The sequence below is a fragment of the Leptodactylus fuscus genome, chromosome 3 (assembly GCF_031893055.1).
Source record: "Leptodactylus fuscus isolate aLepFus1 chromosome 3, aLepFus1.hap2, whole genome shotgun sequence".
NCBI lineage: Eukaryota > Metazoa > Chordata > Amphibia > Anura > Leptodactylidae > Leptodactylus > Leptodactylus fuscus.
In genome coordinates, this window is record NC_134267.1 from 55462002 (window position 1) to 55475415 (window position 13414).

At 42.8% G+C, this 13414-nt stretch overlaps 1 protein-coding gene across 1 annotated transcript in view; it reads right to left on the bottom strand.

Moving 5' to 3' along the window:
• The window catches only part of CFAP61 (cilia and flagella associated protein 61), a 227796-nt gene that overhangs the window by 185821 nt on the left and 28561 nt on the right, over positions 1-13414 (bottom strand). The window lies entirely within an intron of this gene.

Here is a 13414-nt window from a genome sequence, read left to right on the forward strand (position 1 = left end):
TCATTTTCTAAGGTGTCAACCCTGCTCAGACTGGAAAAAGTACTTCCTCTGACTGCCTGTCAGTCACTGCAGCAGCACTGAGTTACCGACGGGCACAACGTATTCGTTACTTACTGTGCAGCGCCCCCGGAGTCACAATTACAATGGAGCATTTTTTATGTCTATGTCACTTCCCTTACCGCAGAGCCAATCACCATCACAGTTAACCCTTAACTCACCCAACCAATCAATACACTGTATTGACCTTTGGCAGCCTGAGATTCTTCTCTTTTTAAAGCATGAAAAGTGGTGAAGATGTCTTTTATATAGACTGATAATTGGTGATTGATAATACCATTCATTCTTGAATCCTGCCCCATATAATTATATCCACAAGTGGCCAACAAAACAGCAAATGTCAATTGTTGGCCAAAAATAAAAATAAAAAAATCACTGGCAGAACATAATCTGGGTAGCTGAAAAACGCTGCAGAAAAAAACATAATGGAAATGCATCACTTTTCCCCCAATGTTTTTCATTGCATTTTCACAACATTTTTCTCTGCAGACCTTCTCTCCTTATTATGCCTATATGAACGACGTCAGAGTCACCGCAGGTTTAATTGACTTTAATTTTAAAAATGTGATTGTATTTGAAGACGCGGCTTTTCCGCTGCTGATTTTTTTCTGCAATGTGTAGTTGGGATTAGTCAGAATCCCAATCACTTTGCAGGCACTGCAACACGCATTGTTTCATGCTGCAGCGGAATATAGGGCTTCAGCCTAAACTAGGATATGCAGCCGACAATAATGGAACTATATGTGCCCAAATGATTGTATTCATTCACATACAATACCAATACTGCTCCATGTAAATGCAGATAAGTGAGTGCAAGTCTGGTAATGTAAAAAGACCCTAAGCTCCATAACACAGCAATATTACACTGCACAGTTATCATCGAAAGAACTAAATGAAAAAAAAAACAACATAAAAGACAAAAAAAACATTATCTCCAGCAGATACTGGACCCACAAGCATAATAATCGGAGGCCTAGGAGAGGTGAGGGAACATAAAAAACACTGTTACTTACCTCTCCTGTCTCCAGCAGGATTTCCGGTTTATTTGGTGACATCACAGACGTCAAATGGGCTGGGGCTTGCGTTCCTATGTGTTGTGATGCAAACCCCAGCTCAAGTGACATCTCTTCCATCATTGAAGATGGCCGACATCACCTGGGAGTGCGCCACTATGGGACATAATACTGTGTTTAGGAATGCAAAAGGTGGGGGAGGCCATGTGAAAAGTTCGCCACGGTGCCCAACCATTCCTAGTTACGCCACTGTGGACCAGTAGTCACTTCCCCCTGCAGTTCCACTCTCAGCGGGGTAAACTCTGTTCCTCTGTAAACAAGTCCCCTAGCTGACCTCACCAGTGATATCCCATGTGATGCTGGGAACCACTGCAGCCAATCACATGCCTCAGCGGTGACCACTTCACAAATGGCACTGCACTGCTGTGGCATGCTGTTTGTGAAGAGGTCACTGCTGAGGTCTGTAACTGGTTGCAGTAGTCACCTGGCACAAACATCGCTCCTGTGTGAGTTCTGCGGTTGGTGCAGAATGAGTACCAATTTGGAGCCCATCAGCGCTCGTTCAGATATATATTTAGGTATAATATCACCCCCTTAGCATTTACAAAGCAAGCAATAGTTATCCGGTGGGAATACACTCACACAGCAGGTTTTATTTTTCGATATGTAAATGAGAAATGTCTTGTAATTTAAGTGTAAGAATGTGTTTCAGTCAGCAATGTTCTTTTTCTTTGATATTTCTTAAGAATATATCTCTATTACTAAAAGACACTGACATAAGGGGCAGAACTATTGAAGTTCCCAATTAAAAAAGCATTTTTATGCCTGTGGAAAACAGACCTTTGAAAATTCCCATTAGTTGTCAGAAAATTTTTTAGTTGACACTGCATATCCTGGCTGCGTCCGTCATATAAAATATCACGCTCAACTTCAAGGATATTTGATGTTCATTTTTCATGTTATGCCAAATGTTATACATTTAGATCATATTTGGTATGAAAATTACTATAAATATATGTATTAGCTTTACAGCCCAAGCAAACCAAATCCAACGGAGTGATTCGGAAACAATAAGAGCAGCTGCCGTGCCATGTAAAGGCTGCGCCATGTATTACGCAGTGTGGACACATGTGAATCTACCGATGAGCTTATCAGTCTTCGTCCACTTTCAAGGCAGCAATAAAAGGACTGAGTGACATGCAAGCTGTCTTATTGTTCTATATAACAAGAGCAGCACACACATTTCAGGAATATGTCACTCGTGTCCTTTATCTCCCCAACCTGCCGTGTACACAGTTGTTTTGTGCGTTTTTACAATGGTCAACCCATATCAGATGACGGAAAAGCAGTATGGGCACTCACAGCACAATCCATTAGCCTCGGCCTTTGTTAGCCGGTTATAGATATGTATGACAATGCGACAATGCTGAGTATAATATCAATAATCCAAAAAGTTCCCTAAGGCAAAGGTCCTAGGTGCCAAATCCACTGTGGGATCTTTGCCAAAAATATCTCACAGTGGTCTCACTGGCAGCAAAAACAAATCCAAAAATGTCTGGTCCTTAACTTATGAACTGTCATCTGTAAACCAAAGAACATACAGCAATACTTGATAAGAATTTCTAATTGCACATGTATATATGGTGAGTAAGTGACAGGCAGAGTGTTAGAGTCATGGTATATCTCCTCCAGGTTTCTGGCCTGTGTGTAGCCCAGTGCAGGCCTTGAGTAATCCTCAGCCCAGCTGCAGGTCCCAGGCTCGTTACTGGGTTATAATCGGCTGCAGAGCCTGCACTTCAGGGCAGATCCTGGGAACGAGAGGAGGCACCTGGGTCTGTTCTGACACACTGAGAGTCTGCTGAGACTGTACTGTACTTTGTTTTGTTCATGTGGTTAGTAGTAAGCCACACATATAGTTAGTTTTTACTATTTAGTTAGTGCTCGGACGAGCAGGGTTTTGTTTGACACTTTGTCTGAAGTTAAGGCTGTGTTTTCTTATTCTGTGCTTGATGTGAAGGTTTATTTTTTTGCTGTTTTTACAAATAAATCTGTTTGCACCAAACATCGTTTCCCTGTCTTTGACTGGTTGTGTCTGCACTATTGCTGCTACCGAGCTACCTTCCCTACAATATTATATATATCTATATTTTTAATTACCCCAGAATGATTTTCTACAGACATCTGGATTAAGTTATTAGCAGTTGCAGGGATAGTTTTTGATTTTCCCAGTGGCTCAGTGGTTAGCACTGCAGCGCTGGAGTCCTGTGTTCAAATCCTACTAAGGACAACATCTGCAAGGAATTTGTATGTTCTCCCCGTGTTTACGTGGGTTTCCTCTGGGTACTCCAGTTTCCACCCACACTTCAAAGACATACTGATAGGGAATGTAGATTGTGAGTCCTATATGGGACAGTGACTGACAATGTCTGTAAAGCGCTACGCCACTGACATTTATGAGCACTGAGCAGGGACACTCTCTTGGTCCTGAACCATGTGAGAAGATTGTTTAGGAGCATAGAGAGCATCTGGTAACCAAGGTTTCAGGAAGCCAGTCTATGCGAACTACATAGTGTATATACAAACCGACTGCAACTCAATGTTTCAAATTTTTTAATAAAAACCTATTACATAAGTTATTTTTAGCCCAAAATACATATAATTAAATATCCAAAGCCTTTAATTCTTCCTTGTCTGCGGGATCATGGTGGTGGTACATACTAGTCTATACGTGTGGCTTTCTACAGACACACGGAAAACAAAACCAAACAAAACAGAGGCTGTGTTCACACAGGTCTCACCAGTGTATAGGCCTTTAGAGACAGGACCCGGCACCTCCTCACTCCCCCAGAGACTGCTCAGGACTGAGGTCTTGTCAGGCATTATAGGCCTGTAATGAAGCCCAGCTCCCACCTGTGCTTGTGCTCCTTTCTGCTGTAGGGCAAGAAGTGGTTAAAAATCACAGGTGAGGTTTTGCTACAGCCCTGTACTGACCTCACTCACCACACATAAGAGAGGACTCTGGGGGAGATATAGCGTCCTTCCAGGACTTGGCCTGTCACTTTCTCACTATATATATATATATATATATATGGTACTATTCCGTTATCGGGCCAGCAGCAGCGCAGTTCAGCAGCAGCTTTCGGGACAGCAGTTCAGCAGCGGGAATTACAATGACATCCGAGGACTGCTGGCCCGATGCTTGTGCCCAGTAACCAGTACATCGATGACCCCCCTCCCCCATCCTTCTCCTCCTGCCAGTGCTGCCCCCCAGCTCTCCTTACATCTTCCCCGTACCCTCTCCCCGCCACACGACTAGGCCTCACCTCAGCGCTAGTACCGAGACCGAAAGGAAAGACACCGGGGCTCAATCCAGGCCCTGACAAGAAACACGCCGACTATAGGAACGGTGAGCTACAGCGAGCCGGAGGGACAAACTTTCTGCAGCGTCCGGCGGCTATCTAGTAGCATTCATTGCTCAAGATTTACGGTGAGGCCTATTACAGGGAGAGGGTACGGGGCAGATGTAAGAAGAGCTGGGGGGCAGCACTGGAAGGAAGAGGAGGATGAGGGCATCGATCGATGTACTGCCTACTACACACAAGCACGGCCTCTATCATCGGGCCAGCATCGGCTTAGTCATGTGGCGGGGAGAGGGTACGGGGTAGATGTAAGGAGAGCTGGGGGGCAGCACTGGAAGGAGGAGGAGATGGAGGGGGGGTCATTGATGTACTGGCTACTGGGCACAAGCATCGGGCCAGCAGTCCTCGGATGTCATTGTAATTCCCGCTGCTGAACTGAACTGCTGTCCCGAAAGCTGGTGCTGAAATGCGCTGCTGCTGGCCCGATAACGGAATAGTACCATATATATATATATATATATATATATATATATATATATATATATATATATATATATATAATCACTGTCATCCCTGTATCCCTGCTACATCTGAAGGCCCTGTTGTACCTTCTGATGTCCCATTTTGGATAAAATAACCTTATTTGATTTTATAAAATAACCTTCATTAAATTTTCTGCACTCGGTAAAGATGGGTAATTTTCATTGAACTGCCTGTGTGTTGACTTCACCAAGTACAGACAATTGGATGAAAATCACCCAGTTTTCTGAAATACAGGCAATTTTATGCACAGGTGCTAGTGGAGGATTTGTTATGTAGGTACACCGAAATAGCTCATAACTGCCTCAGAATTCAGCCATCAGAAAACTGGAGTAAATGATGATAATTCTAGCAGGGCCAAAGGCGCCGTCCACTGCTCACCCTCATCACAACCCCTTTTCTGAAAGGGGCACAGCAGCCCAAAGTGGTGTTTAAAAAGCTGCAAACCTGAGGTATACCATAGGGGCATGATGAATGTGCCAGACATTTCTCAGTAGTCACAGGCTCAGTTACATTTTTTTTTTTTGCAAAAGAAAAAGAAGCGGAATATAAAACCTACAGTCATAAAAAGCTAATGAATAACAATGTTTAAAACAGTCTTTCTCAAAGTGGGCGATAACGCCCCCTTGTGGGCGCTGGAGGCCTATAGGGGGGCAGTAAAGGTCACAGGGAAGATTGGGGGGCGTTGGCTAATTTAAAGGGGTGGTATAATAACAATGATTCTATCTATACTGCTTGTTAATGTGGATTTAAGACTTTTCCTAAATACACTGCTTCAGCAAAACTGCTTTGTTTGTCCACTATCTTACTTTATTCACTTCATTATGGACACTAGCACCTGGCCCCCTGCTCATTGCTGAGGGAGCTACATGACGTAGCTCCCTGCTGTGTGGGGGGAGAGAGGGGGGAAGCTGAGTGTACGGAGCCAGCCTGTGTCTGTACCACACACACACATCACATACACATCACCTAGCTCCCTGCTGTGAGATAGAGGGGGGGGGGGGTGTGGAATAAGTGCTGCTTTCTTATATAAAGCTGTCTAAATCCTACTGGGCTAAAGGACCTGGACTCTCTGTTCACTAGGATAAAGCTTTATTATATAGAGCAGGCTGCTAGTGGGCAGAGGAGCCAGGTCCTTTAGGAAACTCCGTACAAGGTAAATCCAAGTCTACCGGACCTTTTGATGACATCACAGGCCCTTCAGTCATCCCATAGGATCACGCTATGTGGTGGGCGGAGCTACACGCTAATTTGGGGGTGGGGCTAATTGACGTGAGCAAACAGGAAGAAAGAAGATTTTTAGGCAGCTTAGAAGGCAGATTAAGCTTCATGAGGCTACCCCTTTAAAATAGTTTTTTTGCTTTTAACACAAACTTTACCGCTCCTTTATGCTTAACGCGCGTTTCCTCGTGTAACGCCATCTAGGGGACTAGACAGTAACTATTTCCTGTCCAAAAGTTGTCAAACTTTACCACAGATGGCGGTAAGCTCCAATGCGAAGCGAGATGTAGTAAAGTAAAAAAAATTGGGGGGGGGGGGGCGCTAGAAAATAATTAATTGTCGAAATGGGCGGTAGACAAAATAAGTTTGAGAACCTCTGGTTTAGAACTTTGAATTTCAGGCTCCATATCACCATCCACTATAGCCTCCAACGTGAGACTTCCATCAGGCAATGTTGAAAACCAAAGGTGGATTTACAAAATAGTAAAAAATGAAAAATTTACATTTTTAGGAGCAAATCAGTAACAATGCAGTTACATGACAAGAATCTGCACAACTAATCATATGGGTGGTGGTGGTTTGGGGTTTGTAGTACTAACACACTCAGCTGGGCTATTACATTAAGGAATAGCCGAGCTGAGTGTGTTAGTAGTACTAAGGAATAGCCAAGGTAAGCTAGTCGTGTTAGTACAGGAGGAGTAGCTGGAGGGATGGTTGGGTGTAGTGCAGAGCTCTTTCATCTCCAGTGGCTGGAGTAGCTGGGCTAACCGCACGGGCTCTGCTATATCTCACTATAGAAATGCATTGACCAGCATTGCCAGTGTACGGGCATTCAGCCAATCAACGCTGGCCAATGCATTCCTATGGGAAAAAGTCAGCTCGCGCATATCGCAAGCTGACAGGGATCCCGACAAGATAGAGCCCCAAAGAGCTAGGTGAGTGACATTCCCCCATAAATAAAGGTTATCCCTAGCTAACCTGCCTGTAGCTCTGTCCCTGTCTCACATTCATATAGGTCACAGTCCCAAATTAGTGGAATGGTAAATCCACTATTCGTGTAAATTGGAGGTTATCTGTTTCCGGCCGCCAATTCCTTTTTCCGATTTTTTTTCACTGCCAACGTTGTCGTAGTTCCTGTCCCACCTCCCCTGCGCTGTTATTGGTGCAAAAAACGCGCCAGGGAAGGTGGGAGGGGAATCGAATTTTTAGTGAGTTTGCCACCTGGTGTTCGATTGGAATCGAACACTTCGAACGGCCTGATATTTGATCGAATATCAATTTGATCGAACGCCGTTCGCTCATCTCTAATTGTTACCCTTTTGCTCCTCAGTGTATATCATATGAGCCTCTCAAAATACAATATATCCTAAACTACAATTTATGGGTATGAGTAAAAAGCGCCACAAAAGAGAATGAAGGGTTATTTGAAAGGGTTGTCCAGTTCCAGCAAATAAATGTTATTGACAAGTTGCAGAATTTTCCAATATACTTGATGTATCAGTTTCTCACAGTTTTCTAAATCTCTCCTTGCTTTCATTTACTCTGCTTATGCCCAGTGGATAAACATCAGGCCATGGTCATGTGATGGACAGTCCATGGTCATGTGATGAACACACAGGTGTACTGTTCATTAAAGTTACAGCACAGTAATCAGACATCTGCCTGGTAACGAGCTGTTCACCTGTGTGTGCATCACATGACCATGGACTGTATGTCACTTGACCATAGATTATATATCACATGACCATGGACTGTATATCACATGATGATAGATTATATATCACATGACCATGGACTGTATATAACATAACCATACATTATCACATGACCATGGACTATATATCACATGACTATGGATTGTATATCACATGACCATGGACTGTATATAACATAATCATAGATCACATGACCATGGACTATATATCACATGACTATGGATTGTATATCACATGACCATGGACTGTATATCACATAACCATAGATTATATAGCACATGACCATGGATTATATATCAAATGACCATGAACTATATATCACGCGACCATGGATTATATATCACATGACCATGGATTATATATCACATAACCATGGGCTGTATATCACATGACCATGGGCTGTATATCACATGACTATGGACTGATTTTTATTCACTAGAAGGAAATAAATAATGACAAGCAGAGATCTAAAAAAAAATGTAAAAAATGTAAGAAATTCATACAGAAAGTAAAATTGCACAACTTTGTATTATACAAACAATAGCAATTATTTTCTGAAACTGGACAATCCCTTTAAGTCACAGTAAATAACTGAAGCAGCCATGGCATATCACAAGCAGAGGCTGTAGTTCTTTGCCAGCACTGTGGCTTCACCAGTCTCGGGAGTCCAGGAGGTAGGGCCTGCACCCATCATATTCTAGTAGATATAAAAACCTAGGGGATTTTTTAAAACTGTATTTAAACACCCTCCTATTTATTTGTGATCAGAAAGACAGGAATGTGAATGATGTTATTCACATTATTAACCAATATATCCCCTAAGAGGTGGTTTTACCTGGAAAATATCAACGGTTTTAGATGAAAACAAGCGCGCTCCTAAATTCAATAATCACACATTTTGAAGCTGTTTCGTGAAACAGAAAAGACATTAGGATTTGAGAGAGAGAGAAAAAGCAGCAGGGCCACAAAGCTCAGTGTGTTACCTAGAGGAAAAATCTTTTCAATAGTTAGAAATGACTGTTCTCAAGCGACTAATTCCTGACCCCACATCGAGTAACATCCAAATAACTGTAATTATCTCCTGACATAAATGGCATATCGACAGTATACTTACCATTGATTTCTGCCTAATTATTCCTTGTTGTTGTTCAACATGGATTTCTAAGAGGAAAACAATAACTACCTGCGGACAGTGCAAAGATTAAGGAAATGAAGCCGCTGGGTGGGAAAATACACATGGCGATTATTAGAGACCTGAACTTATAAATGAAAGCACAGCATATTAGCATAAAACATCCTAGGGAAACCTAGTAAAGCTGAATGAAATCACAAAAGTCACAGCGTTGTCACCGATGCCGCAACCGCGTCACTGACTGTTTTATGGTGTTACAAAAAACAAGTTACAATACTCATATATTCAAGGAGAATTATTGTGACCTCAAGAACAGGAAAGAATACCGCCAATGCAAGATAAAAGAATTGATAAAGATAGACTAATACTGATAAGGCAACCATATCAAAAGGACACGCCGGTGATTTTTTTTTCTGATGCCCATCCAGTCAAAGGCAATAAAAGTTGTCACCTTACAGTGAGGGGCAATTGTTATGCCAGTCTTACCTGATTCCCTGATAGGTGCAAGACTTGCGAAAATTATCTCCAACCTAGGTAGGTGCGCCTGATTGAAAATTTACACCAGTCAGGAAAATGGCATAGACTTGTGATGTTACTAAATTTGTGCCAATTTGTCGCAAAGTCAGTTTCAGTTTTTACTAGATTCCTACCCTGCTCCACATATTGTCTAAAACAGTGACAAATGGGCTGAGATTTGCAACAGTGTGCCAACAATGTCCCAAGTTGAGGCACATTTTTGATCACTTTGTAGGTGCACCAGTCTTAGTAAACGTGGGTCACTATCTTTCTTTATCTTGCTTTACCTTCTTCAAGTCACATGATTACTATGCAACCTCTTTTTTCTAGCACGTGATGCTGTATAAAAGAGAAGGTCTCTCTCTGCTACTTGAACATATCATTGAGAGCTACCATGGAACCTCAGATTCCCACCTCTCTGGGGGGTTTTTCCCTAATTTAGTCTTGTGTGAAAATTCCTTCCTGCTCCTCCTTTGCTTATCACATAATCTGATCCCTATAATTCCCGTCTCACATAATCTGATCCCTATAGCTCCCGTCTCACACAGTGTGCTCCCTATAGCTCCCGTATCACATAATCTGCTCCCTATAGCCCCCGTCTCACATAATCTGATCCCTATAGCTCCCGTATCACATAATCTGATCCCTATAGCTCCCGTATCACATAATCTGATCCCTATAGCTCCCGTATCACATAATCTGATCCCTATAGCTCCCGTATCACATAATCCGCTCCCTATAACCTCTTTTCTCACATACTGCCCACATATGGAATGTATGGTATATTATCCCTCCGGTGTAAGGTCCTGAAAGATCTATTTTGATATTAAGGCAAAGTTCACACCTGTGTTAGAGTCCCTGTAGGAGATTGTGCTGAAGATTCCGCCTAAAATCAGCATAGAGAAAAGTCCTGCAATGAGGTCTTTTCTTTTTTGCTGATGTCAGAATAAAATTATAGTCTACTCTAAGAGGTCCACTGGTGACCACTTTTTTTGTGTAACCTAGCATAAAAGCAGTGTTTTGCAAAAACAGAAAAATAGACATGGGCACTGGTACTAGACATGGGCACTGGTACTAGACATGGGCACTGGTACTAGACATGGGCATTGGTACGAGACATGGGCACTGGTACTAGACATGGGCACTGGTACTAGACAAGGGCACTGGCACTAGACATGGGCACTGGTACTAGACATGGGCATTGGTACGAGACATGGGCACTGGTACTAGACATGGGCACTGGTACTAGACAAGGGCACTGGCACTAGACATGGGCACTGGTACTAGACATGGGTAGCAATAGCATATTTGGAAACAACTTTGATATCTACCTTGCATTGCTAGGACACTGGTCCTTCCTGATGGTCTTTGGTAACTGGGTGCAGCGAGGATCTCAGAGCACTACAGCATGTGTGCTACAGGTAGACAATAGTACAGCACATGTTGTACAGGCAGATACTATATCAATATATACAATATAATGCAAGTATACAAGCAAGAGGATATACTGTATGTAATGAAGATTGACAGTTGTATAGTACCCGAGTTTCTCCGGAAACAAGACAAGATCTTATATTATTTTAATCTCTGAAAAAAGTGGCTAGGGCTTATTTTCAGGGTAGTTCTTAATTTTCAAGCACCAGAACATGTCAGAATCTTTTCTGATTCACTCCAGACGAATCTTGTAAAATGGTTCTGGTTAGTTACCCTAATCCTAACTTACATTCACAATTGATGGTGCAGGGTCAGTGGTTCTTAAACTTACTGGCACTCTCGTTCTCTAAACACTTTGTGCGGCAGTGGCACTGTGCCCTCTATCTCCTCTCCTTTACGCTAAGGGGGAGGCTCTGTATTGGAGTGGATGTGTCCACAGGAGCGAGCAGGCGTGGCACCTGACATCTGGTCATGTAGGTAGCCACCACAGTAGCAGCCGGGAGGCAAGACCCAGGAGGAAACATTTGGGAGGCGGACTCGGGAGGCAGGAGGTGGTACTCTGGAGAGGGAATCGAGAGCTGTTTTGCAAATTTTGTCCTGCCTTGGTGGGAGGTAGCGGGGTACTTGTCCTGGATGGTTGGGAGCTACGGTATGTCTATTCTCCATCTCCATGAAATAACCTAGAGCTGGAGGTGCTGACTGTAACTAGGGCTAATTTTTGCAGTACGGCTTATATTTCAAACCTCCAGAAACCCTACAAAACCAAACAGGGATTATTTTCAAGGTAGGGCTTATTTTTGGAGAAATAGTGTATGTGTACTAAAGGTAGGCAATGCTACAGCACATGTAGTGCAGGCAGATACTGTATCAGTAAAGTACATGTAGTACAGGTAGATAGATTCAATCCACAGTGAATATCAATATCAAATATCAATCTACAGTGACTACAATTTGCTTATGATTGATGCTGATTTCCAGACCCCTTCTACCTACATGACTCTTTATTGACAGACCCCAATATCAAGCAATGTATTTCAGACACCCTCAACGAGTTTGTTGCATATAATAGTGCGTCAGATACCGACCCAGCTATTAATTGGGCGGCCCATAAGGTCGGACTTAGAGCTCAAACTGTTGAGATTAGAAACTGCTACTCGGTTTTACCTCTCCCAATATCTGGCTAAATACATCAAGGAACTCAAACTTCAACTTGACTCCGTCCTGACACATTGGACACAAAAAGCTGTACATTGGACCCAAGCAAGATTTTATTACTTTGCAAACAAACCTAATAAACTGTTAGACTCTAAACTTAGGGTCCACCAAAAACTAAATGCAATGTATCAAATATGGGAGACAGATGGTAAATTACCTCCAACCCTAGCTACAAATTTCTACCAATTTTATCAGACTTTATACTCTGCCCTTACCTCAGCCCAACCTCCGGAGATTGTCTCCTTTCTCTGTTCTCCCTCCATCTCCCTACTGTCACACGTCCCCAAGCTGCTTCCTTATACAGACCCATGATTAGGTAGGAACTAGACTTAACTATTGATTCTTCTAAGAAAGGTAAAGCTCTCGGGCCTGATGGCTCCTCCGGCCTCCCACGCCTGCGCAATAGAGATGGATTGGCAGCTACAGCGCAATGTCGGGACTCTGGCTCTATTGCACAAGTGCCAGCAAACATCAAAGAAGAGGAGGAGCCGTCCCCACAGAAGGAAGTCATCTCCCGTTCCCAGATCTGGACAGGAAGACAGATAAGTATGATGGGGTGGATAGCATTGGTGACGTTCTGTTTCCGGAAAAATGGAAACAGAATGTCACTGGATAATCAGAAAATGTGCCTGGGGCAGTCGTATGACCACCCTGGCCAAACTGGTAAATATACAGTTTTGCTAAACTAAGTAGTTTAGAAAGTATATCCAAAAAGAGAAAAAGACATGGCCCGTGCATCCCTGTCTTATACACTGACTAGTGCGTCTCAGCAAATTCTACAATACTACAATACAATAATACAATACAGTCTATGGGGTTCGTGTGCTTTCACTGCACACCTCTTGCAAATGTGTTTGGTAGTCCGATCGGGGGTCCCCATGCGGATTTCCGGAACGGATTACCAAACACAAATGTGAACCGAACTAAGAACCTCATGTTCAGTATTGTAGAATTTGCTGAGAAGCACTAGATCAATGTATAAGACTGGGATGTGCGGGCCATGTCTTTTTCTCTTTTTTGTATATAATTTAGAAAGTATGCAGGGTGAGCGTGTTTAGGTTAAAGCATAAATTTCTTTTTATCTCGGACAACCCTTTTAAGCCCACTATTCTCAGATATGCCCATTTTAAATTACTACAGTATATACTAATAACAGCATGAATCCATATAGCTTTGAATTGGAAGTGGCCCTATCTTATACTGAAAGATGTC